Source organism: Muscardinus avellanarius, assembly GCF_963383645.1.
Source record: "Muscardinus avellanarius genome assembly, chromosome: 14".
NCBI classification, from domain to species: domain Eukaryota; kingdom Metazoa; phylum Chordata; class Mammalia; order Rodentia; family Gliridae; genus Muscardinus; species Muscardinus avellanarius.
In genome coordinates, this window is record NC_137800.1 from 13,925,952 (window position 1) to 13,941,022 (window position 15,071).

Here is a 15,071-nt window from a genome sequence, read left to right on the forward strand (position 1 = left end):
TGATACTGGGGCTTCAAGGCCGGGATCGGAGCCTGCCATGAGGCAAGGCCGGTGCTGGGGCTTTTGAGGCCGAGATCAGAGTCTGCCGGGTGGCCAGGTAGTGCTGGGGCCATCAAGAGTGGGATCAGAACTTGCAATGCCCCATACACAGAGAAATATCACAGAAAATAAAAAAAAAAAAACAGATGCCTTCCCTAATATGCAAAATTAGGAAGAAATAGGTAATAGGAGATCTAGTTGAAGAAAGGGCCCTATACAGGAGCAATTAAGGTGACCAATAAGAGGGGATGGAATGGGGGAGGATGGAATCTCTTTAAAACTCATGATGTACGTAAACAAATGTATCAAAGTTAATCACCAATGAAGCATGGGATCAAGGGAGGGGGAGGGAATGGGATAGGAATTGGATAAAGGCCAATTGGATGATGTGTGCTTGGATATCCTCACAAGTCTTGTACTCCATTGTGATGTATGACTACAATGCACCAATATATATATACCTAAAAAAACTAGATCAAGGTCTACAAATGAGTCTGGAGAGAATTGAGATTATAATGACATTGAGTATACTCTGATCCATGAACATAGTATATTTCACCATTTATTTATGTCCGCTTTAATTTGAGCAGTGATTTATAGCTTTTAGTATACATTTATCGCTAAAATCATTTCTAAAAATTGGAATGGTTTTTTTCTTTTTACTTTGATATTTCTGTTTGCTGGTATATAGAAATATAACATATTTTTGTATGTTAGTCTTGCATCCTGTCACCTTGCTAAATTTATTTCTTCCAGTATGTGTGTGGGGGGATGTGTTTGTGTTCCTTAGACTTTCTTATATATAGTACTCAGACATCTACAAATTAAAAATGCTTTTATTCCTTTTTTGCAATGTGGATTCTTTTGTTTCTTTTTCTTATCTAATTGTATTGCTCTACTAGAATATCAAATAAAAGTCATAAGAGTGAAAAAATTGCCTTTGGGGACTGGTGATGGTAAAGAATAGATGATTCTTTTAAGATGCATGAAATACAAAACATGGTTCTATGGAAAATAAAGATGACCTTCTTGGGTGCTACCATGAAGCTGCACCATCATAATTTCTCATACATCCTCAGTACAACTCTGTGAAGTGGGATTATCTTCTTAGAAAGATATGGTTCTAATTTGCCACTTGCTGAGGGACACTTGGAGATTATTGGCCTGCTCTTAACCTTAGTTTACTTATGTATACAGTAGGGCAGCACTCTTCTTACCCATGACTTTAATCCAGAGGGTAACAAATGCAAAGTGAATATGAAAGTGCCCAGTGTCCACAAAGGATTGGTAGAAATATGACTGTAACCACAATGACATTTGTGTTATAAATGGTTTGTGAGCAGCCTCTGCAGTTTAGATTAGAGTCGGCAGATCTGGGCCAAGCCCACCCGTCTTTCTCTGTATAGCCTTGTCCTGCTGTTGTGGTTTGAATTTAGAATGTCTCCCTAGACCTCACAAAATGTCCACGCTCAAGTCAGAGCTTGGTTGCTGAGTAGGAGTCCATGGGAGAGTGGACTTGGGGATTATATATGGCCGCTCTCTGTTGCTTCCAGCTTCTGTGATGTGAGAACAGAGCCCTTGCATACTCTTTATCTCTGTTCCCCTTACCATGCCCTGAGCTCTGTATACTTTGCCTGGCCTAACATGGGCTGAGCCCCTGAAATCTCCAAAACTGTAAGCAAATAGATCGTCCTCAATCTAAGTTACTATTGTCATTTGTTGTTGTTTTGTTGTTGTTACAGCAGTGAGAATGCTGACTGAAACACTTGGGAAGACTGTCTTAGCCTGGATTCAGCATCTTTGAGCAGGACCTGGCCATGGGCATTTGAGAATTCTTTGAATTTGCCACCACATCAGCCCCTGTGGTCCTGTGTTGTCCAGCACTGGTCTCGCTCCTCTCTGGCAAATCCCACCCGACTCCATTTCTTTTATCAACCTGCAGATCGCCTCTCATTTGTCATCTTTATTGGCTTTTAATCTCCCATCAGTTTAGTGCTGGGGTTTAAGAGTAGGATTAGAGGGGGGAGTTTAATTGGATGATCCTCCATGGCCCCTTGAACATCAGATTCAATAAAAGTTTATGAAAAGATAAAATCGCAAGCGGTTTTATAGCCCCAGACAGAGCAAAAGGCTGGTGCGAGAACAAGGTAACTGTTTTTCAACCTCATATAATCCGTGTTTCGACTTGATTAAATGAGGAAGTTAGTTTTCCATCTCTCTCTCTCCCTCTCTTTGCTTGGGTAACATTATCCTTTTCTGCCTGGTGTAAGCAAGAAGCCACTTTGTGCCAAGCATTCTCCTTTCTCGCTTTGATTCTCGCTGACAGGAAGACTAATGAAACCTGGGTGCACCAGAAAATAACATTTATTTCACGCAGAAATATGCTGAACCACCACTGAAGGTGGCCAGAGTGATGCATTGGATGGAAGGAGGCTGGTCTGCAGGGGAAACATGGTCCGTGAAGTCTGCAGGAGGAAAAAGTGCCCCTTAGCGGGGATTTCCTACTATCTATATACACCCAGCCCTGGATGCCCACCCTGGGCACATACATTGGTACACACAAGCTCAGAGTGAAGGATGGGTGGGGCTGTAGGATTACATGAAATTATTCACTTATTAATTCAACAAACACTTATTGCATGCCAGGCACTATGCTAAGAATGGGAGAGTAGAAGAGGAATGAGGCTCAGTTCTGCTGTCAGGAGGGCAGAGTTTACAGGTAACACAGACAGTTTAGGGAGGAAATCATGCTTTTCTTTTAGAGCCACCCCTGTCGTCTAAGGAGAGGATGGTCCTTGATGGATTTTATTATAGTAATTTAATCTTGCAGTAGTGTTTGTCAGTTAGATCTAGGAGAAAAAAGCATTCTGTACAATGGAGGGAGAAGAATGTAGAGCTCTAGGTGCTAAGCTGGTGGGTGTGGGGTTAATAGCAAGAAAGGGGAGAAGGGAGAACAGGGGTAAAAAGAGAGACCAGTGATGGGTGTTAATTTGGATTTCCTGGGATGAGGATGATGTAATGAAAACTGATTAGTGGAATGGACCAAGGAAAAATTTAAGAATATCCTACAAGCATTGGGGATGTGGCCCAGTAGTGGAGTGCTTGCCTAGCATGTACAAGACCCTGGATTCCATCCCCCAGGGCCCCTCTCACATAAACACACAAGATACACTAGCATATTAATCAGTGCTTTGTGTGAACATTCATTCATTCATTTACTCACTCACTCACTGAGGGCAATGAAGTCCAAAGCCCAGAATCACTGGTACTATTGAGAATACAGCTTTCCAAGCATAGAACTCTGAAAGCAAGCTTGAATTTCTATGGTCTATGAGTTGGAGTTCAAGCCAATCTCTAAGGGACTCTAGGTACTCCCAGGTGACACATAGCTTACACACTTATACTAGGTGTGATAATGGGAGTCACTAGCCCACCTAGGAAGGGAAGGTGTGGGTGGGCATCTGAGAAGGATTCACAGAAGCCCGAGTGAAGCCTTGAAGGGTGGGCAAGAATTTTCCAGATCAATGAAATTGGAATTGGAATAGAGGTGGGATATAGGGCAAATAAAAAGGGAGATAGTGAGGAGATGGAGCTATGAAAGCCAGGTGCCTATAGGAGATGTGAGGACTGATATAAGATGCAGCAAATATAAGCACCTGGGCAGAGGTGGGTAATGGTGATAGTCATGGTGGTATGGGTCAAGGTGTGGTCCATGAAAGACCTTTGACCCTGAATGAAGGATCTCACATCGTGGTGGTCAGTGGAGGACCACTGTGGAGAACTACCATGGAATTTTGCCTACAGAAGCAGCAGATTAACATTTTAATTTTAGAAAAATCACACTGTCTCACTGTAGAGGACAAATCAACGGAGGGTAAGATTGGAATCAGAAGGACCAGTTGGGGAGAACTAAACATAGATGGTCACGATGTGGATGGTGGAAGAACTTTGTGATTGGCAGAATGTGGGGTAGGGACAGAGGAAGAGGTTATTCTTCTGAGCTCTCTGGACTGGGTGGTGAGGTGTGTGTTCTCTGGGATAGATTCCTCAATGGTGGATGTGTTGAGATCTTAGAATATGTTATGTAGGCAGATGTGCTTCAAGTCACATGAGTGAATGAGATGATAGAGGGAAAAAATATCAGGTAGTATAAAGGAGGAGAGAGAACGAAGAAAAGAGAAAGAACATCTGGGTTTCTGACTCCGTAAGGACAATGCTGCGGGTCTTTGTCTCTTCCACATACCTGTGGATGGGGATGTTGACAGTGTCTTAGCTTTGGGCAGAAAGGGAGGATGTCTCCTGATGTTGGCAGGTGTGTGAGGCATGGGCTGGCGTTGTGGATGCTCTTGGTGGCTGGACTGGGTGGTATGCTGCACGTGAGCACAGCCCCATGCCAGCACAGTGCTCTCATATGATTCAAAGTGAGAGTGACTTGCTTTGGGAACCAGATGTCTACAGCTGTGAAAGTAGGGGTGGAGTCAAGCTTTGTGGCGCTTGAAGCTTGTATGATCTTTTAAGAAAAGGAATACAACATTGTATTTGACTGTATATAAAACTGAATTCTGGACTTGGCAAGGATCTCTCAAACCAAACTGTTTTAGCTTCACAATAAGGTCCCTTAGTTTGGGATACTTCCAGAAAGCCTAGGAGAGGCGCGTGGTGTGTGTGTGTGTGTGTGTGTGTGTGTGTGTGTGTGTGTGTGTGTGTGTTTGTACTGCATAAATGCTGCTGTCTTCCAGCAGTCATTTTTTTTTTTTTTTTTTTTTGGCGGTACTGGGGATGAAACCCAGGGACATTCTACCTCCAAGCTACACCCCCAGCCCTATTTTTTATTCTTTATTTGGAAACAGGGTCTCACTGAGTCGCAAAGGGCCTAAGTACCAGGGCTGTTGGCAGACCGTGATCCTCCTGTCTCAGCCTCCCAAATGCTGGGATTATAAGCATGCGCCATCACGCCCAGCTCAGAAGTCATTTTTTGAGGAGACACTAGGATAAGTGGAAACTCAGGTCTATCTAGTACTTCCTAAACCATGTCCCGTCTTGCACAGAGTTCACAAAGAGGGACCCTAGCAGCATGCATCAGGCAAGTAGACTAGACCTCAGATAGAATGTCTGTCCTCTAAAATCTACATAATTTGGCATGAACTCTCATTCCATCTTTAGGAGAGAGCCCAATGGTTTTCCCCAAGATTTTCTTAAAGTCCTGAAGGACTGGTATTCTCATATTCACTCTTGTTTCTGAGCTTATACTGCCAACAAGTTAGTAACATACCCTCTCAACGCCCCTGTTCCATCCTGCCTTAAGTGAAAAGTGGAACACATCCTCTTTCTGTAATTTGCACACACATTCTTGCACACCACAAGGCCTTTTTGTACAAGGTGGACTTTACCAAATAAAAGATGGATATACTAAAGTAAAAATTAAAATTGAAAAGAGCTATCTTGAATATTTACTACCTCTGCTATTGATTGCTCTTGGCCCTCCCCTCTTCCTTTTATCTACTTTATCTTCCTCTATTTTGTTCTATTTTTTTCTTCATGTTTAGTGGTCTCTTTTGTTTCCCTGATTCTTGATAGCCAGAGCCCTCTGGAGCTCACCTTCCAAGTAAACTGTGTTGACTGACTATTGGGGAACAAACTATTCCCCAATTCTGGAGTCTGTGGGTCCATGGGATGATATATTAGTTAGCTTTGCATTACTATGATAAAATGCATAAGCTGAATAACTTTATAGAGAAAAGAGGTTTATGTAGCACACAGTGATAGAGGTTCAAGGAGCTGTATCTGGTGATGGCCTCCTTGCTGAGAGGGTCCAGTGGCTGCACAGGGTATCACATGGAAAGAGATGGGAAACACAAAATTGCCTTTTCCCACTGATAATTCTCCCTCTCAACCTTCTTATAAAACTACGATTATTCAATCATGGGGGCTCCACCCTGATGATCTTATAATCACCTCTCAAAGGCCTCATATTTAAACACCACAGTTGGATGAAATTTTCAACCTGTTAATATTTCATAATGCAGATTAAACTCCAGCAGCTGGACCCTTGGAGGACACACTCAGACCATATTTAAGCCATAGCATACGGCCCCACTGATCAATGCTGGTCCCACTGATTGGGGAGAAGCTTGTTCACACATGGTTTATCAGCTGGTGGTTTATCTTGGGGATGCCTTGTCTAGGACGCCCTTGACAGGGACCACTTGGCTCTCTACCATTTGTCCTTTGCATTCCTCCAGTGGGCTAGCTCAGTACCCCGTAATATGCACAAGGCCCAGCCAAGAGCCAGTGTGGGAGGGTCTGCGAAAGGGATGGATACTGGCAAACAGAAAGAGCTGTGCTGCTAGAGCAATCTATCCATCACGCCATGTCTTTCAGCAAGCATTTTCCTCAGCAAAGATTGTTCTCCCTCTAAGAGGCATCCTGGTTCCAGCTGTTAAGACAATAATTTGCTTCACTCTATTACATCTGGTTCCTGCTTTGCATCTTATTGAGCAACAAAATCGCCCAGGGTATGACATTTTATAAGGGCTTAAGCATTTCCGCATGAAGGGGAAATTTTTGTAGACCATTTATTTACTTTCCTAAATCTTATGGACAGATCTAACCTCTCTTTATTTTCAAAGGCTTCCGCTTCATTTCCAAAACACCAGTGAGGAAGAGGTAACTTTGCCAGGGCTTTGGGTTCCTTGGCTCAAATGAGAAATGGAGGCAACAAGGAAAATCCCGATGCATCTGCATTTTTTTTTGGTGGTACTGGGGGTGGAACCCAGGGGTTTTCCTACCTCCAGGCTATACCTCCAGACCTTTTTTATACTTTATTTGGAAACAGGGTCTCACTAAGTTGCTGAGAGCCTCACTCGATAGCTGAGGCTGGTTTCGTACCCGTGCGATTTTCCTGTCTCAGCTTCCCAAGAGCGGGGATTACAAGTGTGCACCACCATGCCCGGCTTGCGCCTACATCTTAACACAGCTAGACCACACATGCCCCCCATTAGCATGGAGGCACACTGGGTATCCATTGTCAATGCAAAGTCTTTGAGTAGCTTCTCCAGGGAGGGTTCGGGGAGAATGAAAGTCTTTCCCACTCTTCTCATTGTGTGGGGCAGGGGTGGGAGTGAGTAGGCTGGCTCTATTCTGCATCCCCTGCATAGCTGCCTCCCATCCTAACCCGCATGTGCATGTGTGTGTATGAGTGTGTGTGTATGAGTGTGTGTGTGTGTGTGTGTGTGTGTGTGCTTGCATGTGAGAGAGGGAGGATGGAGTGTGTATATTCATGTGGCTAGACACACATCTATCAACATACCTCAGGGTTTTCTGCTGAGAGATGTTCATCTCTGACACTGCTCTGCTCTGCCTTGTGTTAAAGCAGACAATAGGGGGAATGATTAGGACCTTTCCAGGCAACCAACTAACAATAGTGCGAGGTGAATGTGGCTGATTGGAGCTGAATTCCCTGCTCCCCCACCCTCCTGATGAGGAGGGGAGGGGCAGGCCAGGGATGGCCCAGTCCCAGGATGCAAGCTCTCCCTCCCTCGTTCCTCTGCCCAGATTCCCCCAGGGCCCTCAGGGTTGGCTAAATTTAGTGTCCTGGCGTATCCAAATCCATGCAATTTCTTCCAGGACGGTGCCTCTAAATGTCACCCTCGCTGCACGACTTCTAATGCGTCACACTGATGGGAGCTGTTCATACGCCAAGTGGCCCTGAGCAAGGGAAAAGAGGAGGCACTTCCTGGGGAGGCCCAGGGAGCAAGAAGGAAGAGGGAAGTTGGGAAGAAGATGGCCAGGCTTTGTTCTCTCATGGATCCCAAACCAGCCCAAAGAAGCCAATTTGAAAATTATCTTCTCAAACCAACCCTATGGAGGGTAGGATCTCTGAGTAAATAAGAATGAAGTCAGAGGTAGGGTGGCTGCCTCTGGTAAACCCCACCCTGTCCCTCTCCAAATCTGAGTAGGCTTTCCACTGGAGTCTCAGTAGGACTGGGGAGAGGCACAGGAACTTTCTCCTGTGGGGTGGTCCCTGAGCTTGAGGAGAGGGGCTGGGGGGCAGGGCAGTGAGGTGTAAAGGTGGTGCTGTGACCCTCATGGGCTGCCCACTTTTCTAAGCTTTAGTTTCTTATTTTGTTACATTGAAATAGTTTCATGTGGGGAAAAAATGGAGATAGTTACTTTGCTGGCTTGGCAGGGATGTTGGAAGCCCTATGAAATGACATATGAAAACCCCTTATAAAGAACTCATATTGCTCTATTAGTAAAAGGGATTCATTCATACTGCTGTCTGGGTCCAGGTGAGTGGATGTCCAACAGCTAGAGAGGCCTTCACAGTGCCTCGGAGCTGGGTCCAGACTTCTAGGATAAAAACCATCCACTGCCAAATAACTGTGTGGCTTCAGGAATGTTCCCGTATCTTTCTGGTGCCTCCAATTCCTCATCCATCACATGAGAGATTAACCACACCAGCCTTGGAGGGTCCTTGTGTGATTTAAATACGTTAAAAACATTTAAGTGCTTAGCTACTGCCTAGAAAAACAACAGATCTTCAGTCAGTATAGGCTATTGGTAGATCTATTTCCTGGGGTATCCTGCTTTGAGACCAATGAACTCTTTGGAAAAAATTTTACATAATGATTCTGATAACTCAAATTAACACATGCCAAGTTCCTAGCCCCAGGCTGGGCATGCAGTTGGTGCTCAAGCTATACTGTTTCTTAGCTTTTGTCCTTCACATCCCACCTCTCTTCCTATTGGGTCATGAGCTTTTGCTAAGTGGAGCCAGGAGAGAGGATTCAAAAAACCTCTATAAAAACAGTGTACCAGTGAACTTCTCTTATGACCCTGTGATACCCAATCTCATATTGTAGGCCCTGATCAGAATTCTTCATGATTTGGGGGCTTGATGAGAAAGAAACCCAATGAAGATCATGTACCAGTCATCCTTCTTCACCTATAGATCCTGGAAGAATTTGCCTTCTGGGCCTCAGTTTCCCCAGATATAAAATGCCATCAGCTCCAAGGGCCCTGCTGCAAGTCTTGACATCTTCGGCTTCGTGGTTGCCTGCAATTACAGGCCTTGACCCCTCTGCCTTGCGAGGGCCTTGCTGGCTATTTTATGTATTTTTTTTTCTCTTTGTTTCTTCCTCTTGGATATGCCAAGTGTTTATGTCATTTCTGAGAATCCAATAAACTGCATTATTGGGAGGAGATGGGGAGTAACACACACAGGCAAAAATCTGTTCTTTTCACATGAATGCTTTAGGCAGTCAGCCATGATGGGAAATGAAATGTGTGGAAAAATACAGGGTGAATGAGGATGGCTTTAGTGAGATGATGAGCCTTTTACTGCCTGTGTCTGCACGTGACGCCGTGTCGATCTGTCAGCCCAGTAACGGCAGCGGCGGCGGTCTGGAGCGGCTGAGGTCTTGCTTCCCATCCTCCCCCAAAGGTTGCGTTCTGATGTGAAACAACCTGTGATTATTTACCCAAGTTGCACCACAGATCAAGCCAGGAGAGCAGGGGCCAACCTCCCTGCATGGAGGATTCAGCTCCGGCATCTGAATTGTTTCCATCCATTAGAGCTGCTAAAAGAACATCCTCAGAGCCATGGCCGACTCTCCTCTGCCCACTGAGGTCTTGGGAGGGACATTTCAAACACCAGTTAGAGGCTGTACTCGGTCTAGGATAACCTCAGATTGAGCTTCTCTGTTTAGGGGCAAGATGGTTTAGTATAAATTCCACAGGTTCGAGAATCATGAGGTTAGATTCCAGTTGTGGCTCAGATCAGCCTGGCTGTGTGATATAGGATGAGACCATATAGTCAGGCCAACCAATCTCCTTGGTCCCCGGTTAAATGGCCCTGACTCGAGTACTAAAGCTCATGAATTTTACAAACAAGACTGCCCACATATTTTCTCTTTTTCTCTCTGGGCAAATTTTTTTTTCCTCTTAAATTGAGAGGTTTTTTTTTTTTTTTTTTTTTTTTAAAGAACAGTTTTAGGTGTAAAGAAAAAAATCAAGCAGAAGTAGAGTGAGTTCTCATATATTCTCTCTCCTCCCTTCACATAATTTCTACTATTAATATCTTGCATTGGCTTGTTATAGTTATTGGTTACAGTTGATGAGCCAATATTGATGTGTTATTATTAATTGAACTCCATAGTTTGCACTAGAGTGCATTATTTGTGTTGCACAGTTATATAGGTTTGGGGAAATGCATGATATCATGTAGACATCATTATAATGTTTCACTGCCCTAGGAATCCTTTGTGCTCTATGAATTTGTTCCCCCAAACACCTCACAACTACTAATCTTTTTACTGTCCCTATAGTTAGTCGGTCTCTTCCAGAATGTCGTAAGTTTGATTCATACAGTATGTAGACTTTGGAGATTGCCTTCTTTCACTTAGTAATATACATTTAAAGTTCCATAGTTCATTTTTTTATTGCCACATAATATTGCATCATATGTATACACCACAGTCTGCTTATCCATTCCTCTTATGGAAGGACATCTTGGTTATTTCCAAGATTTGGCAATTAAGAGTACAGGTATGAAAACTTTCCCTGGAAGGTTTCGGTGTTACCTACATTTTCAATTCAAATGAGTAAATATTGAGGGATGCTTTTCTGGATTGTGTGGCAAAACTACATTTAATATTAAGAGAGCCATCAAACTGCCTTCAGAAAAGTGACTTCCCTTTTGCATTCCCACCAGCAAAGAAAGAGAACTCCAAGTGCTCCCCACCAATGGCAGCACTTGGTGTTACCAGCATCTTGATTTTAGCTTTTCTACTAGTTGTGCACCAGCATCTTGGTTTTTTTTTTAATCTACAATTCCCTGATGACATATAACATTGAGTCAGAAAGAATAGTACCTATATATGTTCTTTCCAGGAATACTCTTAACTAGCTCCTGTGCCCATTTTTATTTTTCTTTCCCAGCCTATAGAAAATCAGAAGGGAGTAGGGATGAGGGAAATGAGCACACAGCCAATAGGAGCAGAGGGCCTCAAGTTGGAACTCAGAAGACCTGAGTGCTGGTCTCCTCTCCGCTTTTCTGAGTCATGAGACCTTAGGGAGTCACCTCACCTCTGCAGCTTGGCTTCCTCACCTGCAGAACATGGCACCGCTTGTAGTGGATCAAGGCTGTGCCATATTTCTTAGGCCAGTGTCCTCCAGCTGGAAAGATGCTCTGAATGGGCAGAGGCTGGCGGCACTGTCTAGCGGGCAGTGACTGAGAGCTGCTGTCTTCCATGGAGGAGATTGTGGGTGGAGGCACCTGTGCCGCATGCCTGCTCATTGTGAGTGATTTCTACCTTCCCCTTCTGCTTACAATTCCCTGCAACTTCAAGTGATGACTGAAATCCTAGTAGAAAGAAGGGAGAGGCTGGTTTACAAACACTGATGGTGGGTCACTGGGGTGGGGCAGCCTGTGTTGTAGAGTTGGCGTGGCTCATACTCAGCAATTCTGGAAGCCGCCCAACATTCCTGACTTTCCATGGCTGTCCTGTGAGCTCCATCTAGAAGGAGAAATCCCATCCCTCAGTTTCCAAGTCCTGTGCCCTGCCTGGCACAGGGAAGTGCTCCACTATGCTTACTGAGCATCTCCCAGGCGCCAGGCATCGTGCTCAGCACCGGGAACACTGCAGGGGATGGAGAGCAAAAGTCCCTGCCTTCCTAGGGCTTCTGTCCTAAGGATGTGCACGAATAATTAATTTGTGCTCTGCATGTTCAGTTTCATAAAACAGAGGGATGCCATCCTATGCCAAAAAAATGTCCAACCTAAACAATGAAAAATAAAATGAATTCGGGGCCTACCAGGGTGAACTTCAGCTACCAGGACACATCTTATATAATGAAGATACTGACCCAGAGGAAACCAAAGCTTTGTTTTGATTTCCCTCAGGGCCCTGCCACAGATCTGGGAAGAATAATGATCAAAGGCAGCTCCACTGCCTCAGTTTCTCCTGTCACTGTGGCCTCAGCTGTTGCCTCAGGCCAACGACCTAGTAGGCTCCAAACAACACCTGTGAAGTCCCAGTGGCTCTGAACTTCCAGTGCACCAAAGGTAGAGGTCCAAGGATGACTCCTTCTCTCTCCAAACCTAATTTTCCAAACCCAATTCCAAGGGACAAGGTGCAGGTCTGTTTGCACAGGTATGAGTAACAAGCCACAGAGCCCTGCCCACAACCTGTCCTCCCACCCTTGCACACTCCCCACAAGTCCCCAGAGAGATTAGGAAAGTCATCTGAAGACTAAGGCACTTTTCTTGAAGGAGGGTTGTATATAGGGAGAGAGAGAGAGAGAAAATAAAAGCTTGGGAAGCGAGGAGAGGATGCCCGTCTGGGTCTGTGCACAGTTGAGCTTGTCTGTCCTCGCCAAGTGGTCTGGTAATAGCTTTCTTCATGGTAGAATGACATAATTCCCTTTTCTCTTCCCGAAAGCTTCCTGTGAGTATCAACCCCAACCCCATCAGGAGAGGCAGGAGAAAAGTTTCAGATAATAGACCGACTGGGGACTCCCTGCAAGGTAGGGGAAATCCAAGCAGCTCAGGTCACTGTCCTTGGGGATGGGACAAGAGGAGGACCGGAGTGGTGAGTACCAGGTCTCCAGGGATCCCAGTGCTCCTAAGGTGGTGGCATGCCTGTGAGTCACTGGAGACCTTATGTGAGCTTGATTGGGCAGGGCTGGGGTGAGGGACCTGGCTGTCATGTCTAATATCGTCTCCTGGATATTGCTGGTCTATAGGCCATACTGGGAGTCATGCCACTGGAGTCATCTGTGGAACTCAGCTCTGAATAATTCCACCTCTGGCTTTGGCTAGGATTTCCCAAGCTCCATGTGTCCATCCTCTGTTGCTCAGAGAAGAAGCCTGGTCTTTCTTTGGCTGCCTGAGAATTTTCTGGTCTCCTGGTCTTACACAATTATAGCTTCATGACTCTTGGTTTTCATATAAATATGAAAACAACAAAGTACACCGTGCCATACCCTTAGTCAAAGAGCCTATGAGGACAACCTCCTTCAGATGGGTATCCGCTTGTGTTGGAAATCAAGAGATGAAAATTCTACTCCTACCTCTGCTAGCAAGTGCCTGTTGGATCTTAGATGAATTGTTTCTTCTTGGAGCTCAGATTTCTTAACCTGTGGAACTGTGCTAAATGCCTCCCAGGACCCAGCCCAGGTCAAGGTGTGTCTGATTTCTCTGCTTTGCAGGAAAGGCATGCGGGTCACTATTTAACAAGGGGTCACCTAGAGTAGGGACAAATGGCTTTGTGGCCTGAATCACTCCCGAGGATATCTCTGTGGTCATACTCCACATCTACACAGCACTTTAGAGAACGTGGAACACAGTCCCAGTGGCTTCCTATCCTTAATTCTAGCAACAACTTCCCAAGTTAGATGGGCTCATCATGGTTTAATAGAAGACCTGAGGTCTTGAGAGATTAAAGGCCACATAAATACTTAGCAGAAGAGGGGCTCAACCGTAAGCCCTCTGACTTTGGGCCCATCTCTACTCTATTGTGGCTGCCACTAAAAGAGGTCACAGCGACCAGGAGGTCGCCCTGTCTGGAAAATGTCTTTCACCAACAGTCGTCAAAGCAATGAAAGTTCAAGCTTAGAGGAATAAAGTTCAGTTATCTGGAAACTTGACTCACCTGAAATACTTTGATTTCAGACAAAGAGGCATAAATGAGGCGTTCTCATGTTTTTGTTTGTACTCGGTCCCTGGATGTCATTAAGACAGGAGCTACAAACACACGCTCAGCTATGCCCAATAAATCACGCATTCAGGTACACACAATAGGAGCAGATTTAACAAACGGTAGAGACGTATGCCTGCCCTCCCTTCTGCTTCACCTAAAGGAAGAGTCTACAGAGAGTGGAGGGTGCATCTTGCTACTAGGTGTGGGCTTGTGTGGCCCGAAGGACCTATTGCTGTGATAATTCGGATGGGAAAGAAACTGGCTAACAGGGACTGATTGCTTATTATGTGACAGGCAGTGCTTTAAGGGATTTGCATGCAGTAATGTACTTAAGCCTTCAAAGGACCCCTGAAGCTGGTACTACTATGACTGCCATTGTGTGTGTGTGTGTGTGTGTGTGTGTGTGTGTGTGTGTGTTGCTAGGGATTGAACCCAGGGGTGTTCCACCTCTGAGCTACATCTCTAACCTTTTTTTTTCTGTTTTGAAACAGGGTCTCACTAAATTGTCAGGGCTGGCCTTGAACTTGTCACCCTCCTGTCTCAGCCTCCAAAGTACTGAGATTACAGGTTTGCACCACGATGCTGGGTTTATAACCCCCATTTATAAAGATGAACAAATTGAGGAGCACACAAGTAAAACGTGAGAGTTTGATACTGTTGTGCGGGCAGGAAGCATCTGCCCTGTGTCACGCAAAGGGAAGGAATTCTACTTGGGATTTGGCCAAAATCTTAGTCCTGAAGCCACTTCCTTCCTTTATGCCTCCCTCCTTTAATCCTTCCTTTTTTCTTCCTTCTATATTTCTTGAGTGCTACTACTTTCAATAACCACACATGTATCTACAGATATAGAAACGAGAACACCCCGGTTCTTATCTTTAAGAGATTTAATGTTTGGGAGGGTTTGAGGTAGGGAAGAAATTACGGATGTGTGGGAATGAGTTTAAAAGCTTGTTTCCTTTGAAAAAAGGGTAAAAGTTATAGTAGAACAGGGTGTGGACTACCTGAAACAAGTAGGTAAAGATGAAGAATGGCTGTAAGAGAGGGCTGTGGGGGAATAACGAGGCCTTATAACAGCCTTGCCACCTAGCTCACGCTGGACCCATGGCGGCCCCCCTCAGGGACCCTCTTGTGGAGCTTCTTCCAAAGACCCAGGGGTCTCCCCCCAGAAAGGAGTTTGGGCCATGGACCTCTCCTGGTGGAGGATGGTGCTTATATGCAAGAAGCCAGGGCAGGTGAAAAGACGATGCTTAGAGAAGAACTGGGTTGTGACAGTAAACTTTTCATGTAGGGAAGGTTATATTTATGAAAGAAGTGGGATTCCCTCCCAAG